Raw genomic sequence first — 6,963 nt, forward strand, 5'->3', positions numbered from 1 at the left:
TCAGGGATTAGGACTGCCCTGAAAAGAGAACAAACAGGACTGGAACCTGCGACCTTGCTTGTCATGAGCATAGCTCTAACAATCTAAGCTATGGGACTGTGCACAACCTAGAAAGCGCTGACAACTATTTCACTAAAATTTCAGCTAAAAAAAAACTTTCCAATTAATTTTGTTTTTCTCGTGAATGGTCACCGTTTCCGATTGGAAGAAGTCCTTTCTTTGGAATTTGACGAAATTATTCATCGACTAATTTTCTCTGCTTGTAAAGCACACGGATTGAGAGTGAGTGGATATTGCAGCAGCCGAAATACCTTCGCGTTTGAATTGCCGTTGCTGCGCTTCACTACGAACAATACAACACCATGCGGACAAATGTGAGCACACGACACGGAGTACTGTACATCAGCAGAAGCCTTTTCCAATAAATCGTTACGGGTTAGGACTGCTGTACTACTCGAACTCAGCGCAGACATTCAGTGAAATGTTGGGCACTGAATGGGAGAACCTTACCTGACTTCAAGCCAGGGAGAAGCACCTGCTCCCGAAAGCGGCCGGATGGTTTCTGTCCGGCGTCCGCTATTCTGGTACCGTTGACCCGGACGATTGGTAGTCCCACAAATCTAAACGCCACCTGCCGATGGGCAGGTAACGAATGAAAGCGCTTCACTTCCGCAACCAGATGGGGACGGAGCGTCACTCAAACTCCCAGAAAATAACAATATAAAGGGCCGCAAGCAGAACACGCATCCGCCCAGAACACCTACAGACGGCAACGAGCAAGAAAAAATGATTCCGCATTCAACTGAAGCGCGGACGGTGCAGCAGTCCAAGATCCCAACTACACGTTCGCTGCACGCTCCAGCGGCCAGAGCTCTGTGGCTTCATTCATCTGTCTGATCTGGCAAAAGCTGTAGATTTACGCGTAGATTATGTACATGACTGTAGAACATGACATCAGATTCTACTGCCTGCTCCACACTACAAAAGTACAGTGCTACTCGTGTACATCAACACGTACTAGTAGATGTACGAGTAGGTCTAAAATCATTGCGGGCCCATCTTTCCGCTGATACCACGCCAACTCCGAAAAGAAGCCGACTGTCGACTGTGTCGCCAGAGGCGGACTAGCTGTTCAAGTGTCATCACATGCAACTGTGATCGATGTCGCCTGTACAGTGCACTATATTATTATTATGATTATGTAGACGCTAGGCTTGTCTGTTCACACACGTACACTTCATGTGATACACAGCCGGGCTAGATCGTAGTACTAGTAGACGCAATGCAGGGCAGAGGAGATGAGATCGTTTTTTTTACAGGCAGTACCTACAGCCAGTTCAAGGCCAAAGGCAAAGGCGTAAAAAGGCTGTCATCCACAGCAGCACTCTACACAACACATCATCATCATGCAAGTACTAGTACATTTTACTCATTCATCCTGAGACGCTCGCCACGTTTTTTAAAAATTTCGGCCAGTCGGCTACTACATGTGTCGTATCCGGTCGGCCCCGGGGTTGGCCCCCACGGCTGCGGTTCGACATGAACTAACTTACTAATAAACCTTCACATTACAAGGCCGTGCAGTGGTGGCCACTTGGAGAGAGAGTCCACCAACAGAATTACTCTTACGCACGCACACACATATACCTAGACATACTCTCACACACACACACACACACTCAGGCATATACAAACACGTACACTCAGAGCAGCGTTCAGGTTTACTCACATCTTCACAGGATGGTACATGTAACTCAGTTCAAGAGAAGATAATGAAGAGCACAAGGCAAGAGAGATAGAGAGAAAAGGAAGGTGATGGCAATACTATCCAATTGCGGCCATGGAAATCCATGGCCACCAACTTGCTGGTCCCGCATGCAATAGCGTATCAAACCGTAGTAAATATGTGTACAAACTGTTGCATAAAGAGCGGGAGCTAGGTGGGGAAATAACAGCGTATACCAAACAAGGAAGGCCCCAGGCCTTGCGTGAAGACATAAAATAAAGACGATTACGAACCCGTTTATGGGAGATAGATAAATAATTAGACACCTAAATAAGGCAGACTTGTCACGTAGAGGCCTAAAAGGCACGTGTCAATAGTATGGATACGACATATCCCCCCGCTTACATGGAAAAGAACACGTCCTCGTGTTATAAGTAACGTTATAAATTAGACTAAGATTATGGCTAACAATTAAACTAAACGAGTGCAGGTCAAATTGGTGTTCTTATCAAAATCTGTTCAAAGACTAACTGTAACATCGAACACCACTAATCCAGTCAATACCACTGAAGTCACTTACTCGTGCCACACAGGACTCCCAAACAGCTGGGGCGGATGGCGGGAACGCGGAGTTCGCCTTTCCATCACGCCAACTGGCGGAGCACTGCCAAATACCCGAGCGGTGTCCCCCTCGTCTCGGTCGGCGGTATTGGTGGCATCAGGCTGGTAGGACGGAGTCAGGGTGGATGCCATGGGCTGCGGTGGGTCCGACTCATCTTGCTCGTGAACCTCCTGCAGCCGACTCGGTCGATGATGGCAACTTTTCAGCCGGTTGACGTGCACTATCAGCCGACGTGCCGTGGGCTCAGACAGTTTGATGCGGTAGGTGACGGCTGAGAGCTTCTCTTCGACTAGGTACGGTCCGTCCCAAAGTCTAGCAAACTTGGCGGTTGTACCCGTCGGTATAGATGGCACCAGAAGCCACACTGCGTCACCTGCTGCAAACGCCACGGCCTTAGAGTAGCGATCACGGATATGCGCTTGATAACGGTGCACGTTGCCCAGGTGTTCCCGGACCTGTGCATGAGCGTCCTCCAGGCGTCGGCGGAGAGCACTCACAAATTCCGGCTGTGACGATACTGCGGATGCTTCTCCTGGCGGTAATCCAGATGCCAAGTTGTCCTGGTCTTATCTATGCCAAGCAGAAAGCAAACGCTGCGAAACAAAGAGCCATCAAAGTTTTTGCCCTGATCGGTATGCAACCGATCAGGAGCAATAGTCCACTACAACCAAAATATGGCGGTTCCGTTCCGCTGTCTCCGGTAAATTGGGGATCAAATCCATTGCTACTCGCTCAAAAGGATACCCCGTCCAGGAAGACTGTGGTGGAGCGCCAGACCCTCTGCCTACGGGACGTTTCAACTGGCTACAGGAAGAACAACTTGCAACCCAATCTAAGACATCTTTCTTCATGCCTACCCAGTGAAATTGTTGCGTCAGTTTCTTCTGCAGTCGTGTAGAACCCGTATGTCCCCCCCCCCCCCCTCCCTGGTCATGATACTCTTGCACAACCAAAGAACGTAAATGTCGGGGAACTACAACTTGCAAGATAGATGGCTTACTGGGGCAGGGGTCCTCCCAACGACGGCACAACACCCCCTCATGATGAACCAGCATTTCATGATTTATCCACAAAATACGTACCTCAGGACTGCTACCCATCATGTCCTGCGGGCAAGGCGGAGAGTCCATACCTAGCCAGGACACTACTTGGGCGAGATCTCGGTCCTTCTCCTGTTCCGTTTCCCATCTTGACCACGGCCAGTTGAAACGGCGGATGAGGGGTGTGGGGATGTTGCCAACGTCGTTATTCACGGCCATTACGAACAGCGTCGTCGGAGCATCAGGGCGGCGTGACAGTGCATCAGCGTTAGCGTGTGATCGACCTGCCCTGTACAATATGGTGAACTCACATTCAGACAAAAATTCCAGCCAGCGAGCCACAATCGCTGGTGGATGTTGAAAGTTAGCCAAATGTTCCAGAGAATGGTCGCTGTGCATATAACAAATTCAAATTTTCTACCAAGCAGGTAGCAACGGAAATGCTGCACAGCCCACACCAAGCCCAACAATGGTTTTTTTGGTGGGCGTTAGACAATGGGAAGTAGCTATGTAGGGGTGTGAGCCCGCCTTTCGGCACCGGAAGAGGACCCACACCTTGATCTGGTGAGCTGCGTCGCGTTTGCTGTGGAGTGCTGTGCTGTGCAGTGGAGCTCGCATACCATAAGAAATCCTCTATTTCTATGCAACTAATAGAAACGTTTTCGCAAAAAAAACTTTACATAAAGATGTACTTGATAATAATATTGAAAAGGCGTTTCTTTCAGTTTTATAGAAATTGATGATTAGGAAACTGAAGTAACAAGCATGATGACCTACGTGAAAGCAAAGCATACAGAGGGCACTGGGATTTCCAGCCAATTGATTTGTAAACCAATTATTATTTATCTGGATTTCCCAGAGGCTGAATCGAGTAGTTAGGGTGTATGGTGCTAGATTTTCATTTTTGTCATTTTTTTCATACATAACACGGGGTTTGATCCTGAACACACACTGACAGGTCAGGTACATTTTACGGAGTAATTATTATTATGCTGCGGTGCTAGCTTATCGTTTTTCTTTTTCTTCATTTTTCCAATTGTTCGCACACATAACGTGGTATTGGAACATGCACTCTCTCCTTGCATGCATTCCTTCCATACACTTAGCATGCATACTCATCCTACCAACTTGCTTCACGTTATGATCCTTGCGTTGAAAGCCCTATTTCACTATTTGACCAGCTTCTTTACTGGTATGGTATTGTCGCACACCAGGCATGCTGCATCAGTTATTTATTTATTTATTTTATTTCACCTTCCCGTGGCCAGAGAATATAGGCCAATACGGAGGGAGGGGGCGGTAGCCAGCCATGGTAGGGAAACAAAAATGAAGCAAAAATAAATAAATATCCCTTTATGTACTGATTTCCAGCACAGAATGAAACAGAATTTATATTTTCTGCACAATTTACACCTTCAACAGGCTACAACTTTGACCTCCTTCACTGCATTTCCACAACCTTGGGCTCTTTGGAAAGCTCCTGGCGAGAGCAACGCCAGCATACCAGACTCCATCAACTAGCTGCCACAAATTAGGCGCGGGATTACAGCAAAGTCCACCCCAAGCCCAATATGCGAGTAAATTCCACCATCAATGCCATTCCACTCTCCCCTATCACAGAAAGCTCTTTTCGAGGCGATTCAAACCTCAGCCAACAACGTCATTATCATGTGCTCAGTTGGTCAAAGAGCACACAGATAGGGATTTCCCCCTAAAATGACAAAGAGATCGGATCAAAGTACTTCAATAACATGCGAGGAGACAATAGTCGTAAAATGGCAATGAATATAACTTAGGGCTGCCACTTACTCCGATTTTTGATCGCCTGTCCGACAAAGCGACCGATTTTGTTCCGCAAAGAGGGACAACCGATTATTATATTTTGAGCGCTTTTTAGTCCAGTTGGCCATTTATTCATAATTGACATGGTTGTAGCACGTGTGCTGGACAGTTACAAATGTGTTCTGGGGCCCCAACAGCAAGCTATTTTCCTAAATATTTTCACCAAGGGGGCCGTGCCCCCTGCACCCAAGCGGGAGACACCCCAGCACCCCCGTCAGATTTTTCTCCCTCCAAGTGTGGCAGCCCTGTAACTAATTGTGCAATCATGAGCCATAACCATGTACATGTGACATTTTGTTTTTCTGCTGAATGATCACCGTTTCCGATTGGAAGAAGTCCTTCCTTTCTTTGACGAAATTATTGTGAGCGGATATTGCAGCAGCCGAAAATACCTTCGCGTTTGAATTGCCGTTGCTGCGCTTCACTACGAACAATACAATACAATACCATGCGAACAAATGTGAGCACACGAGACGGAGTACTGTACATCAGCAGAAACCTTTTCCAATTAATCGTTACGGGTTAGGGCTACTGTACAACTCGAACTCCGCGCAGACATTCAGTGAAACTTAGGCACTGAATAGGAGAACCTTACCTGACTTCAAGCCAGGGAGAAGCACCTGCTCCCGATAACGGCCGGGTGGTTCCTGTCCGGCGTCCGCTATTCTGGTAACGTTGACCCGGACGATTGGTAGTCCCACAAATCTAAACGCCACCTGCCGATGGGCAGGTAACGAACGAAAGCGCTTCACTTCCGCAACCAGATTGCGACGGAGCGTCACTGAAACACCCAGAAAATAACAATATGAAGGGCCGCAAGCAGAACACGCATCCGCCCAGAACACCCACAGACGGCAACGAGCAACAAAAAAACGATTCCGCATTCAACTGACGCACTGACGGTGCAGCAGTCCAAGATCCCATCTACACGCTCGCTGCACGCTCCAGCGGCCAGAGCTCTGTGGCTTCATTCATCTGTCTGATCTGGCAAAAGTAGTAGATTTACGCGTAGATTATGTACATGACTGTACAACATGACATCAGATTCTACTGCCTGCTCCACACTACAAAAGTACAGTGCTACTCGTGTACATCGATAGGTAGGTCTACATAAATCATTGCGGGCCGATCTTTCTGCTGATGCTCCCACACCAACTCCAAAATGAAGCCGACAGTCTGTGTCGCCAGAGCAGAGGCGGACTAGCTGTTCAAGTGTCATCACATGCAACAGTGCTAGTGAGCGATGTCGCCTGTACTAAAATGATTATGACCCTACCTGTCTGTTCACTGGCCTGTCTGTTCACCCACGTAAACGTCACGTGGTACACAGCCGGGCTTGATCGTAATACTAGTAGACGCAATGCAGGGCAGAGGAGATTAGATCCTTTTTTTACATGCAGTACCTACAGCCAGTTCAAGGTCAAAGGCAAATGCGTAAAAAGGCTGGCGGCATCCACAGCAGCACTCTACACAACACATCATCATCATCATGCATGTACATGTATATTGTAGTCATTCATTCTGAGACGCTCGCGTTTTCGGTTTCTAAATTTCGGCCAGTCGGCTACTATCATAATCGTGTTGTGGGTTAGACAAGGGGAAGTAGCCATGTAGGGGCGTGGGCCCGCCTTTCGGCACTCTATGGAGTGAAGAGGACCAACACCTTGATCTGGTGAGCTGCGTCGCGTTTTGATCATGCTGACTGAGGCTACTGCTTTTCTTTCACAGTTTAG

At 47.9% G+C, this 6,963-nt stretch overlaps 1 long non-coding RNA gene across 2 annotated transcripts; it reads right to left on the reverse strand.

Moving 5' to 3' along the window:
* Positions 1 to 1,732: 1,732 nt before the first annotated feature.
* On the reverse strand, positions 1,733 to 6,071 carry LOC135829997 (uncharacterized). 2 transcript variants are annotated; one of them, XR_010555966.1, is made up of 3 exons: positions 5,826 to 6,071; positions 3,431 to 5,099; positions 1,733 to 2,941 (listed from the first exon to the last, which is right to left on the reverse strand). It is a non-coding gene; the product is annotated as an uncharacterized LOC135829997 (long non-coding RNA). The 2 variants fall into 2 exon arrangements; XR_010555965.1 differs by having other exon boundaries at positions 3,431 to 6,071.
* Between the last annotated feature and the right edge of the window lie 892 nt (positions 6,072 to 6,963).

Source organism: Sycon ciliatum, chromosome 13 (assembly GCF_964019385.1).
Source record: "Sycon ciliatum chromosome 13, ocSycCili1.1, whole genome shotgun sequence".
Taxonomy (NCBI): domain Eukaryota; kingdom Metazoa; phylum Porifera; class Calcarea; order Leucosolenida; family Sycettidae; genus Sycon; species Sycon ciliatum.